At 35.7% G+C, this 19,084-nt stretch overlaps 1 protein-coding gene across 4 annotated transcripts in view; it reads right to left on the bottom strand.

Annotated features, from left to right (window-relative positions):
- The window catches only part of CACNA2D3 (calcium voltage-gated channel auxiliary subunit alpha2delta 3), a 425,193-nt gene that overhangs the window by 62,575 nt on the left and 343,534 nt on the right, over positions 1-19,084 (bottom strand). The window lies entirely within an intron of this gene.

Genomic DNA, 19,084 nt, shown 5'->3' with positions numbered 1-19,084 from the left:
ACCACGTATGGGTTGGGAAAGGGCATAACAAATAATGGTATTGTGCAACAAAGGTTAGAGAAACTTTTTGCTTTCAAGTATTCCTTTGAAATACATCATAGCAGATCTTTAAGCTTAATCTCCCTCTCCCTTTTTAAAGCTGAAGTTATTTAGTATGACTATGGTATCAAGTAATCTACACTTGCAGTATTCCTCTACACGAAATCACAGGCTCAACCTGCATTCATCAAGCATCAAGGACAGTATGGACTACCATTTGTAGCAAAAATTCTGGTATCTTCAATGTGAACAGTCATGTTTACAGACTGTCAGTTTCTTTATGCTCTCCTTTACTTCTCAGCAGCATTCGCTGTCCTTGATTGATATCTTGACTGGCATCAGAAACAATGCAGCACAACATACAATAATGACAGAAAATGCTCTCTTGTCTGGGTGGGGAGGCAGAGATCAAAACACAGATTTTCAGTAACCAAAAGACAGCTATGGAGAAGATGGGCTCACTTTCTTCACAAGGATGTATGGTGGCAGGACAGGAGTTGACACAAGTTCACAGAATCACCAAGGTTGGAAGAGACCTCAAAGATCATCAAGTCCAACCTGTCACCACAGACCTCATGACTAAACCATGGTACCAAGCGTGACATGCAATCCCTTCTTGAACACCTCCAGGGATGGTGACTCCACCACCTCCCTGGGCAGCCCATTCCAATGGCTAATGACTCTCTCAGTGAAGAACTTTCTCCTAACCTCAAGCCTAAACTCTGGTTGTTAAGACAAAATCCTTAATGCTAAGATTAGATACACATTGGAGTAGGTTGCTCAGAGAATCTCCCTTGCTGAAAATTTCCAAGACTCTGCTTGACTGGACACCAGATAACCTCTTGTAAGACCCTGTTTCAACAGCAGTTTGGTTGTGATTATCTCAATTTTCTATGACAACCTCCTTAGCTTTCCAGTATCTTCAAAATAAAATAAATTTATTCAGCATTCTTGGTGAAAATACCAGGATGTATGCCATTTCTATGGAAGGAGACACTGGTCCTGTGTTCCCATTCAAGAAAATCCTGTCAGCACAACTAATGGATGTCAGATGAAGCAGCTTAGAGGAGCAAACAAATGCACTGTCAAAACCATGTCATCAACCCAGAGGCCTATTCATAGTGATATTATACACTCCACTGCCTCCAGTCACAGCCCAGGATAATCAGAATCCATGTTCAGAGTCATCGGATCTTGCAAAAATTGACATTGCAGAGCTAATAATCCACCAGAATTCAGAAACAGTACTGGATTTATAAAGGCAGTCTTATTTTTGTGCCTTCCATTTGAGGCAGATTAAATAAATTGAAAAGGAAAAGCTATCAGGTCATTATTTGTATGTTACAGCTGTCCAGTTAGAGCTGACAGACACTCTTTACATGTCCTGTGGACAGATTAAGAGGCAAAGTCTCTGAGAGTCATAAAAGGACAGGCGGTGGGGGTAAAGGGGGGGGAAGATTGTGATAAGGAAAAAAATCAAAGGCTGATGGGGTAACTAACTAGAAATAATTGCATTTCTACAAAAGCCACAGATACCATCTAAAATTTAAACAACAACAACAACCAACCTACAGAAAGGAAACTGGATGAGCACACTACAGATTTGAAGTGGGAATCAGAAGAGAGTGTCTGTTACTGCTCTACATCAGAAAAATGGATTGAATCTTCTGCAAGGCAAAGAATAATCAAAACAGAATGAAAGGTGAGATATTGAAGTATTCAGATTAATAATGATTTATTTATTTTTCCTTTTCTCTAAGCATTTCCTAGTCAAGCATTGTTTAACTCATTGTAAGAAGATGTCTCAATTTCTGACGCCAGCTGTGGCAGAATAATGTAATGAACTGAAAGTATTGCCTTACTTTGTTCACAAGACCATTGAATTCTTTCTGAATTTCTATACTGTAGAATTCAGTGTTGCAAAATGTTACATATAACTTTCTTATAAATACAATTATGTATAAATTTCATATAAATACAATTTTGCTTTTGAGTAAAAATAAATCAGTAGTTCATGACTTAAACTGTAGCCTCAGAATAAAACTTTCACTTGTGCCTTTGTCATCTTCAGTGTTATAATCAAATATTGTTACCCATTTTATATAGTATTCCCTGTTACTAATAATTTCATCTCTTTAAGTCAATAAGCAGTATGTAGTTTAATTCCCAAAGGTTTCAAGTAGTAACTAAAATATACATTTAAACCAGTAAACAGTAAAAATTATTTAAAGCATTTCAAAAACAGTGTTACACAGTGATTTGGCATTCTGACGATCTTCAAAGAAAATCTAATGATTTGACATCTGATTAATTATGTTAAAAAAAATAATCATGCTGTGTATACAAACAAGCTTTAAGTGGCAGCTTGTTTTCAAAGTAAGATTATTAGAAAGATATGGAAAGTAAAACCTTGTGTTTCAGTTAAAGCTGACCTGAACATTGGGGAGCAGAAGATAATTAAAGATACTAAATATTACTAAGCACTTCTGTCAAGTCATTTATCTTTTTAACAGCTTCTTGGCAAATGTTTGCTGATTGTGTAGAAATTTGTTTCCATGGGAAGTACAGCTGGCATTTAGATAAGGGAATTGAAGTGATGAGTATAAACATAGATATTTTAAAGAACAACCAGAATCTGAATTGCTGAAAAGCTACTGTTAACTCTTTTAATAGCAACATCTCTGTAGCCTGTTAGTCATTTTACGACACATTAATTCTTTTTCATGTAGTACAATTAGAAAAATCACAGAAAAATTAAAGTTCTGCTTGCAGTTCTTCTGACAGGAGATGGCTCAAAGTTTTTTTTAACCACATGAACATTCCAATTGAAGAATTTTAGAAACTCTGTCATATTCCCTTCAGCATCACTGCTTTGCTGATTTCAAATCCTCCTGAAAACCATTTCTACGTAAGATAATGCCACGGGAAGCACTTCATTTTAAGACCATGGAAGCACTGACTTCATTTGGCATTGTGAAAGTATTTCATTATCCTAAATACAATTTGTAATTTACTACAGTACTACAAAAGAAATTAACACTCTGTGCTATCTACATGAATATTTATTGTGGAGTTCTATATACTTTGCCCACATTAATGACCTGTACCTTGGCAAAAGACAAACATTTTAAGCTAGTTTTAAATCTTTCACTTGTGATACAGGTAACTGGCTTTTGGGTTTGAGTGCCACCTTGCTCATCTATGTGGCTCGTGGATGTCCCGACAAATGCCTATGCAACACAGCTTCAAAGACTGCAGACTGCAAGAACAGAGGGTTTACCGAAATTCCTGCCCATTTACCTCCTGAAATTCAGATACTACAGTTGCAGAATAACCGTATTTGGAGAATCAGCCCAAATGCATTCACTGGAACACCATTGCTCAAAATCTTAGACTTGTCTAATAATTCTCTCTCAAGTTTGGCACCAGGAGCTTTCCAAAAACTACGGTATCTACAGGTTCTAAATCTCACCCGAAATTTGATTCATTACATAGAAAACAAGACTTTCAGTTTCCTCCCACGCCTAAAAGAACTGGACTTGTCATCCAACAGCATTATACGTTTACCTGAGACTTTTGGAAACCGCACAGGAAATATAACATTACTGTCTGTGAAGCATAACAAACTTCAGAAAATGGAAAGAGTTCTGCTGGAGTCACTTCCAAACCTAAAAGTGGTTCTTTTCAAAGATAATCCCTGGCAATGTAATTGTAATGTCTTTGGCCTGAAACTGTGGCTGGAGAGCTTTTTATACAGAGGTAAGGAATTCTTCTCATTACAAAAACACTTAAGCAGTATCTCAATAATTTTCACTACTATGGCTCCACAATTTGCCCCACACTTTAGATCACACAGAATCACAGAATGTTAGGGGCTAGAAGGGGCCTCAAAAGGTCATCTAGTCCAACTCCCCTGCCAGAGCAGGATCACCTCTACTAGGTCACACAGCAAATCATGCAGGTGGGTTTTTCAATATCTCCAGGGAGAAAGACTCCACAACCTGCCTGGACAGCCTGTTCCAGCCTTCCATCACCCTCAGAGTGAGAAATTTTTTCCTCATGTTTCCATGGAACTTCCTATGCCTCAACACCCATTGCCCCACATCTTGTCATTGGGCATCACTGAGAAGAGCCTGGCTCCATCCACTAGGCACTCACCCTTTACATATTTATAAACATTAATGTGGCCACCCCTTAGTCTCCTTTTCTCCGAGCTAAAGAGTCCCACCTCCCTCAGTCTGTCCTCAAAAGGGAGAGCACACTAAATTCTATTATTATGCATAGATCTGAATACAGATGCTTTCAGGAACACAGGTGCTTTCAGAAGTACAGATGGCAAACTAGAATCCTAGGGAAAGTTTATAGCAGCAGAAAGAGGAAGAAAGATATGCACACACAATCATATAATATGTACAGACACATTCTGGAAATATGTATGTACACAGTGTGTACACATAGATATTCTTATCTATCAATTTATATGAGAAATATCCTTGTGCACATAAGCTTGCTTTAATTCTACCAATATATTTTTGCTAGAAGCAAACCTACTGTTTAAAAGCTTTTTACCTGGTGCATGAGGGTAAACATCAAGACATATCAATATTGATTCAGCTTTCAAGAACTCAAGATTCTAATTCCTCTCTAAAATATCACTTTGTAGGTTTTCAATATTTTGACATATTTCAATATTTTGAAAAAATATTTGGAAAAGAAGAAAGAATACTTTACCTAAAAATGTATGTTACCCCTTAAACAAGTTTTTGACTAGTATTGCTTCCTAATGTGTTGTTAAACAAATGAGGTACTGAATTGATTGGCAATTTCCTGACAGAAATGTGTAACGTCATCACGTGAGGAAGAGTGAATTTTACAAATAAAAGTAGCCTCATACTTTGGCCACATCTGTTTTAAAATATATCCATGAGTTATCTATAGAAAGGAGAAGATTATTTCATTCTAAAGGAATTAAATATTAAAATTAATTTCTTTCATTCTCCCAGGAAGTATGTTCAGACTGAGAATTCAGAATAGCTGGGCAATTTGCTTTTCTCTAAATCAGGCTTTGATGTTTGATGTTTGCATCTGAACAACAGCTTACCTCTCTATGTATGGAAGAGATGGAGCATGTTGCAACATGGCACATGTGAAGATGGCCCATATTGCCTGTGACTGAATGGACTACCATTTTCAGGCAGCAGAACTCCCCAATTCAGTTGGAATACTGTACTTGCTATGCAACAAAATTAATACAGGAATAGTCTCTGGGTGAGGTAAAGCCACTGACAGAAGCAACCTTTTAGAAAATACAGAAGGCTGAACTCTTAGGGTTAAACTCTTCATATTTTGGATTGCTAAAATACTACATTATCCCAAGGCTTTAGCTGTATTATGCTGGAATCATTCCCTACATAAAAAATTCAGCAGGGGTTCTGACTTCTCTGTGCAAAAGTATGTAATGATCCAAGATAAACAAATCAGATTATCTTAATTACTCTGCCAGCAGCATAAGTACTGGAATTTATTTTTAAAACCAACATTGTTTAGAAACTCAGTGATGCCCTTCCATCTTTCTGAACACTGTACAGATTACTTAAATTAAGTAATATGGAACTTATATATCTGTTTTAGCAAGAAGTTTCAAAGGAAGCCTGAACACCATGATCTTTTCTACACTTATATTTCCCTACAATTACTCACATGAAACCCATGAAGAAAAATTAGTTATGTTGCACACTAATCTTTCCCATGACTCATATTGTATACTTATGATAAAATAGTATTGTAGCTCTAGAGATGTTTTTAGCTAGTCCTAACAAAACATTGCTGGAGATGGAACATTGTCTACATTTTAAAATATTGATCCTTGTGTCAAATATAACACTAAACCATATGAATATTTTTAGCTGAATCCAGCTTAGGCAATTGACATTTGATACATTCTCATAAATAATTATAGAGACTGCTTCAGTTCAGGTGGGCCTTCCATCTTCTGTTATAAGCACACATATTTGGTTACTTAAAAGCACAGAAGTTTTAAGGATTTCCCCATCCTTAAAGAATTGCAAGATTTTACTGATATTCACATTCAAAGTAACATATTGAAGGTGTCTGAAATCAGGATCTGGGTTGACTACTAAAGACCCAGAGATGCTGCTGTGCTTGTAACTGTCTTGAAATATCATCGGTATTTGCAGAGTAGTCTTTGATGTCAGTTTGGGTCTGCTTATTCACTGCTTTCTCAGACAAAGTCTTTTCAGGACGAAAATTTTTATGCCTGGCTTTAGCTGAAAGGTTTGGAAAGAGAAGAGGAAGAAAATTCAGCTGATTCAATTAGTTAATTTTTAAAACTATGTAAACATTGGTTTTGGCCTCGTTGAGGCACTATACCCCTAAAGCTCTAGTGTATGAACTAATTGGAAATCTGAAGGCTGTGCTCAGTCTGAGTTCCTCTACACGTTGACAAACAACTATGTGATTTACCAGGACTGAGGCTTCCTACTTCACTTCCTGTTACACTAAAAATATCCAGAAGAAGCTGGACCTAAGCAATCATGAAAGTTACCATTTGAGCAGGGTAACAGATTGATTAAACTTAACTCCTTCAGATGTCTGTATATTTTCTTACCAAGAAATTGCTGAACTTTTTCTTTGCTTCATTACAGTCAGCAGATGATGTCAGAACAATTACTATTTCATGGAGTATTTCAAGTGGGAAATCTTTACTAAATATACTGTTTCCATTTCTCTTTATAAGAGGAAGCAATGGCACACATTTGAATGGAATTACTAGACTGTTAATATCTCTTTGTTTTTATCTGAGACTCAGTTCTTACTTTTATACCACTGTTATTTTTTATCTTTATATTCATAAAATCATAGTAATTTAATTCTTGATGAATTACTTCTTGTCAATATTCTTATATGAGCGTTAAAATGTAATAATCTGACTATTGATCTGACTGGAAAGACATCTTACAAATACAGTTATAAAACTTTAAAAGTATAAATTCAAAGGTGATGATAAAATTACTTCAGATTTCTGTCAACGGTTCCTTAAGACAATGAAGAAACCATCAAATCTTAAGACCATCAATATTTTTCTCCTTTTTATTTTTCTTTTTCCCAGGAGGAATAAGCGATGGCATTATCTGCTCAGCACCAGGGATTCGGAAGGGAAAGGACCTACTCAAAGTTCCCTATGAGCTGTTTGGAGCATGCCCGCTAAGGACAGCTCATGTTCATCTGGCCAGCATTCACCACCATAGCTTTGAGCACAGAAGCTCTCCAAAGCATGTTCATCACAATGAACATGGGGAAAGCAGCCGTTCAAACTGTGAACCCAAACCAAAGCCAAGACCTGTTAGTCTGCGTCACGCAATTGCCACTGTAGTAATAACTGGAGTTGTCTGCGGAATTGTTTGCCTAATGATGTTGGCAGCTGCTGTTTATGGCTGTGCTTATGCTGCAATTACTGCTAAATACCACAAAGAACATTTGGTCTCAGTCAGACATCATGGAACTCCTGAGGAAAAAGAGCCCTTTGGTAGTTCCTCGGCTTGAGTGAATTCTCTTTGGTTTCTTGAAACTAAAGCACCTCAGCTGAAAACTAAAAATTAAATAGGATTGGTTTAATAGAATTATTGCTTATGTTTTTTTCTTTCTTATTTTTCACCCCTTTTTCTTTTTTAATATAAATATATATAGTTTGGAATATATGTTAATATTTTATGTAGAAGAATATAAGTTTATATTTTGTGTATGAATATTCTGAAGCCACTATTTAAGACTGAGATAATGAAATCTTGATGTAGCTACTTTAAAGTATTTCATTCTCCATTACTAGTTCTTGATCTACTATTAGCACAACACATGAATTATGGTGCATCTACAGTCAGTAACTGACAAGAGTGAGCTTTCTGCAAGGAAAACATAGCTATGAATTGTTGACTATATTTTAAGATCTTAGGATACCTGGTATGTATCCAGAAATCAATATTAGAATCAGCCAGACTATACACTGCACTGGTAACTGAAATGTGTCCATAACATTTCCAGATACAATTTTTCCTTTTCATATCTGCCCTAGAAGACCACAATTTAACATTACATCTGTAATCTAACTTGGAAAATAGCAAGTACTTTGTTAACTATCACATAGCATTACATCTGTAATCTAACTTGGAAAATAGAAAGTACTTTGTTAGCTGCCACATACCATTTTTAAATTACTTGGGAAGACAGAAAAGAGTTGAGAAAGTGTTGAAGAAAGAAATGTTATGCTGTTCCAGACACAGGCACTCAAATGAGTGCATATAGCGCATATGAGGAAACGCTACCCATTACCCTCCTGGCATACATGCTTTCTACAGACATTACTGAAGATTCTTATTCCCAAATCCAGAGACAAGTGTCCCATTTTGCAAATATCCTGACTGCAGATGCAGCTCCTATCACAGTGCTGCCCTTCAGTAAGAAGGATAATATAGCTGCATGTTTACACTGTCTCTCTCTCTCTCACAGAAAGAACATTGATTTGAATTCATTCAAGGGTCTACACTAACTTTCTCCAGCAAAAAAAATTAAAGCAAACAACACTTGACTAATAGGAGTTTAGAATAAAAAGAATGTTTGGAATGTTCAGAAGTATTTTTAAAGTAATTCTCAGAAATTTTAAAGCAACCAACCTTTCCCAATACTACATGAAATATGTCCAGGCTGTTTGCGCAGCTTCACACTTTCTACAGTGACAGGGTTAAAGACCTGTCTAGTCAGCTATTGTAGAAATTAACTCTCAGCATCTACCCTAAACTTTAGGTAAAAATCTTGCTTGTTTGTTCCATTGGGCAGCAGACATGAGTACAATGGCTGAGTAATGGTCTATAATAAGGGAAAAAACAGGCTGTGTTGTCTCCTTCCAACAGATGGGTTCCAAGATCAAGTTCTGTTGCTATTCTAATAACAGCCTCAACTGAATAATGAGCTATATGGCAAGAGTCATGTAACCCTTGCTCTTACCTACTTAGTAACAACTGCAACCTAAATATTAAAGCTCATTCCTGCATCTGCAGTTACTTTCATGTCCAGAGAAAATTAAGCATCTTGGTCTTAATCTAAATCTAGCAGACACTGAAGACAATCAATTACTGACTGTCCTGTCTGTCCTGTACTGCTAAATACTTTACATTATTATCAGGCTCTCTCCATTCTTTACCATCTCAAATAAAATAAATCAAGTTGTTTAAAAATTTCCTGTAAGGCCAAATACTCCTTTCTTCTTCCCTTCCTCCTCCCCCTCTTGCATTCCCTGTAACCTTTGCAGATCTTCTACATTTTGGTTGAAGTGTGGTACCCTACATTTTCACCTCATTGGCACAGAATTTTTAGAGTATCTATATTCAGGCTCTTTAAATGTGATCCCTTGAGGATATATCTCAGAAGTTTGCTTTCTTCCTTTATTCAGTAATTTTTACCACATATTTTAATCTATTGTCAGAGCTAAGATATTCTACTATTTTATTTATCTGTCACACTAACATTTTACAAGGCAAAACATAACCTTTCAGGTAGAGAAGGCTGAAGTAATACAAGATAGGATCTTACTGTCCATGAGCCAAATGATGAGTTCAGAGCCAAAGCAAATCAGTGCTTTTCTACAGTGACAAGCTAAAACAAGCATGTTTGCACTCAAACTGCAGTTTCTACAATGAAAGCTAATAAACCTCTGACCTCTAGAGAGACTTCATCCTCACTTTTTCTGACAGGCTCATACACAACAGTGGAGCTTCCATCGCAAATAAATTCACACCTCTGATATCTTCCAGGAAAGGAAAACCAATGCTTGATTTGGTATTTCCTAGTTTGGAATAATCTGAAGCTAGTCCTTAATAAACAGACCTATCAACAAAAAACTTCCAGGTTTGCCTTACTGTAAGATGGTTAACCAAAAAAAAGAAAAAAAAGGAAACAAAAGAAAAAGTGAGGAAGAAGCAATGAAGAGCACAATAACACCTTAAAGACAGTCTTTCCCAGCCACATTTAATGTGCTTTGGGGATTTTCCTGCACACATAAGGCTGTAAAATGATATGGAGTTCTGCCAGAAAGTGAAGTATTTTGTATTTCCATTAGTTTGCACTGCTATGGGAGCAGAGCAAGCCAATCCATGTAAAAATCTTGTTTAAACTTCCTAATTTGCTGTTTGCTAAAGAAAGGAAAAATGCTAAACAACAACAAAAATCTCAGCAAAAATCTGATTTTTTTTAATTTAAGGTTTAGAAGACCAACTACAACATTTATGAAAATGCAATTGATGAATTTCAATTATTTATGATGCTAAGCTAATAACAGACATCCAGAGAAGAAAGTGTTGATTCAATTGCTTAAATTATAAAAGCAAAGTACAGGAAACAATATACATCTACTGAAAAAGAAATAAAAGGCACAATTTACTGTCCATAACAATTACTGACAATAACAAGTGGAAGACTGGATCAAGAGATTCCCCACAGAACTGCCCTTAATTTGTAAAGCTTAGCAATGGACATCTGCCGCTGAAATAAGTTGTCTGCACGGATTTATTTTTCAGATAAAGGTTCCCGAGAAAGCTTTGTTATTTTTCCAGAAATCTCCTGAGAGGTATTATAGTGAGCACAGCATTTTTTTCTAATCTCTGTGAAAAACACTCTTCCCCACCAAAGTCAGCAAAGTATCAGGACATGCTACTCTGCAAGGTATTTGCCAAGACAAAACACACAGATTGTTTTATTCCTGTCTTTCATGCAGAGGGAACTGCAGATCATATTATCTGTTGTTTTTTTTTTTAAATTAAAAAATAAACAAGAGATGCTTTCTAAAAATTTCAATTTAATTAAATTACAATTAAAAAGTACAATACACTAATGATCTGCACAGATGTCATCCTTAGTACCTATATTGAAAGAAACAAAGATTGAAATGCAAGAAAGACTAGCCTGAAACAGGCTTGCTGTGTGTGTCTTTCCATCCAGGAAAACTCAATCAAAATTCAGTTTCATTATTTCCTAGTACTGCAATGTCCAAACAAAAATCAGGATCCCTCTTCTTGAATTAGTGGCATTATACATTGCCTATCATTACCAATATTAAAACAAAACAAAAAAGCCCAACAACCATTGCTTACTAATAACCCTCTATCTTTGATGGCCAGAAGATGAAGATACATAAGCTTTAATTAAGCACCTAGGAAGTATGCCTAGTTTTGCAGCTTTGATCTTTGAACTTGGCTGACAATGGCATAGTCATAATAATCATAAGTGGCTTGGTACTTCCTGGGTTTATATTACCTGAGATGTGAGTGCATGTTCTCCTAGATGAGACATGCAGCACCATCAATCATCTGGATGAGGCAGTAAGCCACAACAGGGGAGAAGGAGTAGGAATTAGAAAGCCATAATAAACAAACCAATGACTACATACTTCATAACTACCTCCTGTGAAAGCTGCAGCTGCTTGTTCTTACTGATTACAGAGGAATCCTCTGGTGTTTTAAGGCTATCTACACTGTGTTGAACCTCTTGCATAAGGCTGCCATCTTCATTGCAAGACACATCATGCAAATGAGAAAACTCTGTTCATATTTGGAAATACAATCTACTGCGAGGAAAATAAACTACTATTTCATAATTGCATCTCTGTACTTGCACAGCAATGTCTGGAGTTTTTAAAAGGACCTGACAATTTATCTGCTGCCTCATTCTGCAATCAGGAATTATTTGGTAAAATGGCCCTAGAATCTGACTGTTATTAAATCACAAGAGCTGTCCTCCTACCCAAATTACATGATACTAAAACCCAACTAACCAACCAAAATTTTCCAACAGCACAGCAGAAGTGCAGAAGCAAAGGGCAGAATGCTCTGTGTGAGTTGCTATAGATCTTAATATTATACAGTTCCACTAATTTATCCATCAGAGGGGTGTATAACAGTATAAAGTATAAACTGTACAGAGAAGGGGTGAGGAAAGTCCAAGAATTAGATAAGTAGGGGTTAAACTCTCAAGCCAACACCATCAGATCTTAAAAAACCCTGTTCCTCAATTGTTTCACATATGAATTCTGTATGGTAAAATTAATTGAGAATAAACACAAATAAATACAAATTTGTGAATGGTTGAGAATATGCCATCTAACTTCAGATTCTCTGTTCAGTTTCTCCCCAGCGGAGAAGGGGATGGATTTTACTACGTGCTCTGAAGTGTTCTGTGGATAAGCTTACCTCTATGCATCTACAAACCATGTTTCCTAAGTCATGGCTTCTAACCTAAGTGTATGAGTTGTTTAATGTTAGACTGTGCAAACACACATATCCATTTTCCTGAAACATTAGTTTATGAATACTAAGATAATAGTCAAAGTGAACAAGAAACTCTGGGAAAAACATAAACTAGTGGTTTTCCACCAAAGCATGAAAAACATTTTGAGGGATTTACTAAATGTTACTGCTGAATATAATCTTCTGTGGCTTATAATGTGGAGTAAAGATTAAGCAAATCACTGTCTTGCCTGACAAGGAAAACATGTATTTTAGAACACTTCAAAAATTTGGTTAGTGTGTCATTACGATGACATATTCATTTTCCCTTCGGCCTTCACATTAAAACGCAGTGGTATAGATTGTATCATAAATTTGAAGGGCTGTATGACAGTGACATTTGCTCAAATGTCCTTAATAATATAATAATATCAAAGCAATACTTGTGAGGAAAAAAAGTGAAAAAAGTATAAACTGTACAGAGCAGATGTATTTACTCTATGTGCTGTTGTAACAATAGTAGATTTAACTATTAAAATAATTAAGCATTAAATACTGGAAAGGGAAAGTATCCTGGCTTTACTTCAGACAATTTGTTTTCTATTATAAAATGCAACATTCCTTGTTTGCTAACTAAGGATTTTTAATGGAAGCATTTTTAAAAAATCAAACTTTCAGTGAAAAGAAGAGGGTTAGGCTTCCTTTTCTCCAGCTTCAATTACATCTCCCACACCTGAGTACAAAGTACTGCTTATTGTATTTTAAATATACATTAGCATATATTTAAATCTAAATAACATTTACATATATTAATACTTCAGTACTACCTGCCAGTTTAGCAGAAATCAGTAGTAGGTGTTTTTTCTTATTCTGCTAGGCCATATGGACATGTTTCTTTCAAAGAAATCTCATGTGTGACAAGTTATGTCTGTTAGTCTCACAGCATTATTGTGTGTCAGAGAACAGAGTAACTTAACACTTATCACGTCCTTGGGGCACGGCACCATCTACTATGGAATTGAATGCACCTGTCATGCATTTCAGGACAGATTCCCTGGTACCTTCTGTGTCACATACCTACACAGAGAGAAGACACTATATAAAACTATCAATCATGGGTGGTAGAAAACATATACCATTTTCTTTTTGGCTTTTACTGCCAAACAATGGCTGTGGGGGGAGAAAAAAAAAATTGGTCATCCTTAATCATTCTGAAATGAACAGTAAATCTGTTCTCTTGAAAGGACTGTGTACAAAGTATAACTGTTATTCAATATGTTCACAAATGACAGAGCCTGACCCCTATGGGTCTACTATTCTCACAAGAGCTATAGACTTTTTGGTAACCTTCACCACAGAAGATTAGGAGAGTGGCCATCTGTACAAGGAATGCCTAACATACAAATGAAAAACAAAAGCTCCAATCAAGAGGCTTGCAATTGTGAAGAAAAACAGGGTTCTTTCTACACTGATTTTCCTTTTCTATCCAAACAGGAATTACTACAATCATTTTTTATTTTGGTTGTTGTTTTTTTTTTTAAATGTAGCTTCAGCAGAAAATAATGAGTCAGGGTAGATTCAGAGAGCTATGGCAACACTTGAATGCACAACCAAAGCAATCACTCTTCTTTGATAGAAAATGACTGCAAAGATGCTTATACATAAGTACAACATGGATTTCTTTTCTTTCCAGTTTTGCTGAAGAAGAGAAATCTTCAGATTACTGGAATAATTTCTCTCTAATTCAGATACACTTCCATTAATCTACTATTCTAATTGAGGCAACAGAGGAATGAGGGCTTGCTTCTTTTCAAGAACTACTTGTCTGACTGCATCGATAAAGCCTTTCATGTTTCTAAAACAATGAAATTCTAATGTTACTTGATTTTGATTAGGAGGCCACAAAAAAGCATGTGTGTAGATGACTTGTGTATTCTATGTCCCAATTTCAGCTTTGATAAATAAGTTCAATATAGAACTTAATAAAATATTTTGGTAGAAAATAAATATAAAACCACTTCACATACTCCTTTATCATACTTTGGTGTCACAGAAGCAAAACTTATTTCAATTCTGCAGTTTTATAGGTGGCAACAGTAATAAAACACCATCTGTTTTTCCTATCTAGGTATCATATCTAGTTATATTTGATACCTTTAAACCATTTTCTACTGCAGCCTTTCCATCACAGAAATAGCATGCTGATGACATTCAGCTAGGGTTCATAGTAGTATCACTTATTCAAATGTATACACTTAGGTTCCTGCAACTGACAGCATAGCCATTTGTTAAAAGATTGTGATATGCGGACTAAATCTTATCACTCTTTAAGCTGTCTCATGTTCACATGGTAATAGACTCCAGTACTAGAAATGTAGGCATATTTTGTTGTCCCTGACAAATTTGCATGCCTCTTTGCAAAGTGGACCAGGTTTGAAAAGGGAGAGAAAACACTTTTTTTTTTTTTTTTAACTGTAAGAGTAGCTAAAGTCTGGAAGAGGTTGCCCAGCGAGTGTGTGTCCTCCCATTCTTCAGACTCATTCAAGACCTGACTGGACATGGTTTGGGGTAACCTGCTCTAGCTCAAGCGTGTACTTAAATTCAGATTTTTTTAGCAGCCTCATAATATATAAAGATAAATAAATTTATCCTCATCTCCTTGAAACTATACATTTCAAATGACTACGAGAGTAAAGACTTTTCTCATGCATGATTTTAATTCTTCATTCATCTGACTATGTGTCCAGAGATTTTTATTACCCATTCCTATGAACTTTTACAGTGAGGCTTGAAATTCCATACTCTCCTTGTTCTATGAAGAAAAAAGTTAGAGAACTTGACAATTTTCATCAGATACTTTCTTTGGTGTTCTTTAATAAATTTTTGCCCTAAGAAAGTTATGCCAGTTCTGTTATCTTTAACTAAACACCCCAACAGGCTAATTTTCGTGTTTTCTGTGAACAATGGTCTCTTTCAACACAAAAGGTTTTTAGGGTACTGCAACTTTTGAGCTAAAATGCATCTAACGGGAATTGCATACATGAAGGTTCAAGTACTCTCTCAACTCCCTCAGTCTCTTTTTTCAGAGCCTGCTTTACTCCATGATGACTTTTGTTGGCTTTCTTTTGTCCCCATTTCTTGCCTAGAAATGTCCAGGTGTGAAGCATATTAAAAATTGTATTTTGAACAAAATAATAATGATTAAACCATCACCTTTCTCAAAAAAAAAAGGCCAAACAAACAAAACCCCCCACAAACACACACATCTATAACATATACACATCCCATTTTGCACTTTTCTAGATACCCATATATTCACTACTTGGGAGCAGAGATTCAAATAAAGAGCCAAAAATGAGTTCACCCATTTTTAATAGCTGGGTTGCTAAATTCAGATGTCCTATATTGACTAGCTCCATCTTTGTTAATGAAAGGCATGCTAATCTTATGAGACTCTTGTGTGCATTTCAAGGCTACAGTCATTCTACCATTTTTTTCATTTCACTATCTTCCATTCTCCTTCATATTGGAACATGGAAGGTTTGAAGAGACATAGCATTTTAATACAAACTTGATATAGGAGACATGGTCATGGAGAACACCGAGACAGAGCAATTTTGAGCATAAATGTGTTTAAACCTAAACGCACCCCTGCATTCAGTTCTATTGTCACTTTCTCTCCTGCAAGTAAATTGAACTCTTTATAAGCAGTAATAACTATTTTGCTACTACACGAATTTATTAAAGCCTTGTCCCCTTATTCCACACTTTCTACAGAAATTTAAATTTGTTAAAAAAATTAATCACAATCTCAACAGAAAGATGTGCAAGGGATTTTAAAAACAAATGACATTTATTTGCCAATAAGAAAACACATTCTGACACTTAAGCGGAGGTTGGTCTCTTCTCCCAGGCAACCAGTACCAGAACAAGAGGACACAGTCTCAGGCTGTGTCAGGGGAGGTTTAGGCTGGAGGTTAGGAGGAAGTTTTACATAGAGAGAGTGATTGCTCACTGGAATGGGCTGCCTGAGGAGGTGGTGGGGTCGCCGTCGCTGGGGGTGTTCAGGGCGAGGCTTGACAGGATGCTTGGTTGTATGGTTTAGTTGATTGGGTAGTGTTGGATGATAGGTTGGACATGATGATCTCGAAGGTCTCTTCCAACCTGGTTAATTCTATTCTATTCTATTCTATTCTATTTAACTCGTATTAGTAGGTACAGACGGTCAAACCGCAGCAGTAATACTCAAGTTCTCTGCAGTGACAATCTGGAGACTCACTGATTTTACTTAAGTCTTCCCTACTTGCAATAAGCCTCATGGCATCTGAAGTCTATTGTAACTGATCTTTTTCTACAAAAAAAATAGAATTAATAAAAAAATTCTACAAAGAAAATATAAGAGACTCAGATTATGTAGTAAGAATTGGACTTGTTCCTTTTTTTGCCTCTTGTGTGCAGTTCCAACTCAGGTTTCCATTTTATAATAATGTTCTAGTCTCTGCCAGATTGAAATTTTTGTAGAGATCAGCAACAAGCAACATCCTGGCACAGTTTTATTTTCTGTCAAATCCCTCTAAGGAACTGCATGATTTTACACAAAATGTGTATCCCAACCTGCTGCTTTCTCTAATCCACTCAGACCAAAGAGGGATGAGGAATATTTAGTTGCCACAAATTAAAATGAGACATTTTGGCCAAATTTGAACTTCAGCATAGGTATTTGAAAATGTTACCCATAATCCTACTTTAGTCTCCCACATCTGGCTAATAAAACCTTCAAACTTTTCCCATTTACTACTGCTCCAGTTTCTGCCTTCAAATCCATTTTGCTTAAAATAGAAATGAAACTTAAAAATTTAACTACATGCTGGATACTTTGTTGAAATTTTTCTGATGGAAAAAGTAGGACTGACAACTCATATTTATGATTTCCAACCTAAAGAGGATAAGAGTAATGCATATACTTGTTTTTCTCTAAATGGCTGCAACTGGCTGAGTGATACTTTCAAGAAAAATGGTTTGTTCAAATCCAAGAAGGCCTCTCCTCCTCCCTCCCAGAAAAAAAATGAAAGCATGCAAACATGTAAGAAGAAAGAGAAAATATTAGTCAAAGACAATTCTTAAAAATGCTTCATACTGAAAAAAAAAATAAAATAAAAGAACCACTGATGTCCTTCAGAATGTAAATACACTGCTCATATTTTTCATGCCATTATACATTTACAGATAGCATGGAAATCTTTCACGTTACTTGCTATCAAAAAGTTTTGAAGACTCTGTATTTACCTTAGCCAGAAAGTATAGGACCCAATTCTGAATGCTCAGTATTAAACATAATTATTGGGGAATTGAAGAAACATATGCCTGTGTGTTTTGCAATTGCTACCAAAAAATCCAGCCAACCAACACATAACAAACCAACCAACCAAACAACCCCCAAAACCCCCATAACAAAAAAACCCAACCAAAGCTTGTTCAGACAGTATTAGAGATGGCTATATGCAACGCCTCCTCAAAGTCAACACTAAATTACAAGCACTAGTAAGGAAAGAATAATATTTAAGATATCTAAAGATATCTATTAAGATATCTATTAATCATACAAAATTTACAGATGTTGTGTGGTAAACTGCATAATAAACCTTTTAGCCTTTTGCTAACTCCAAATGATGGATCATTCCCTAAATAGCACATCAAACTATTTCATCATACAGTAAAAACTCTTAACTACATCTCCAGCTATTTGCAGACATCTGCATTGACATAAGTTTACAAATGCTATTTTATGCTTCAACAGGAACATGAAGTCAAAATCAGGATTTCCTGTTATGTCATAGGAGAGTTCGGTACATTGTGAATAATGTACTTGTGCTAACTGGTGTCAGAAGGGTGCTTTCTCACTGACAACACAGTATCAGTTATTATCAGTGGAGATATTCTGTATTTGAGGAAACAGATTAAATATTTCCCAACTATCTGGCACATTCTTATTGTTTCATGATTGTGTTCCCTGTATCTTATTGCATTTTAAATCATGTTCTAAATATGAGGGAAAAAAATGAGATGAGTTAACCAGTTATTTATGAGATGAATAAACCACAAGACTTCTCTAAATGGACTCCTCCTTCAAAGTTGGTAGTCATTGGGAACGAGATAAAACTGTTCAGCAAAACATCTGAACTTGAGTGAGGAATGTCTAGTGATTTAAAAACTAATTACTCTCCTTTTTAAATCTGTATGTTTTGTCTCTAATCTATAATTGTAAAACAATCTTTTAGCCTTTAGGTGTTATTATACTCTTCTCTGATAGACTGTAGAGTTTTGTTTTTCAGTTTACATACTGTGATCAAATCACCTCTCTGATAATCTAGAAAACAAACAAAACAAAAAAAGACCACTTTGTATCATTTGTTATAGGACAGGATTTTCAAACCTGGAGATTAGTAGAACCTTTACACATCAGATAGTCCTTTTTTATATGTCCTTTTCCTTAACACAACATATTCTGATTTATGATGATATAGAATTGTGTCTACCAAAACTGCTTTACTGATAATGATTATGTCCACAAAGTCAAACTCTATAGCTCATGAGCTTGGATAGTCAATTAATAAAGATCAAGTTCTTAGGGAGAGGAGTCATTAAACATTCTCTGCACTAAGTCATACAGTTGTATCTTATAGGAGTAACCATATCTTTCCCTCCTCCTCTGTTCTTAAAAGATGATATTCCTACATCAAATTCAAGCTAACCCA

The sequence above is a fragment of the Dryobates pubescens genome, chromosome 1 (assembly GCF_014839835.1).
Source record: "Dryobates pubescens isolate bDryPub1 chromosome 1, bDryPub1.pri, whole genome shotgun sequence".
Classification (NCBI taxonomy): domain Eukaryota; kingdom Metazoa; phylum Chordata; class Aves; order Piciformes; family Picidae; genus Dryobates; species Dryobates pubescens.
This window is presented reverse-complemented; position numbering and strand designations above follow the sequence as displayed.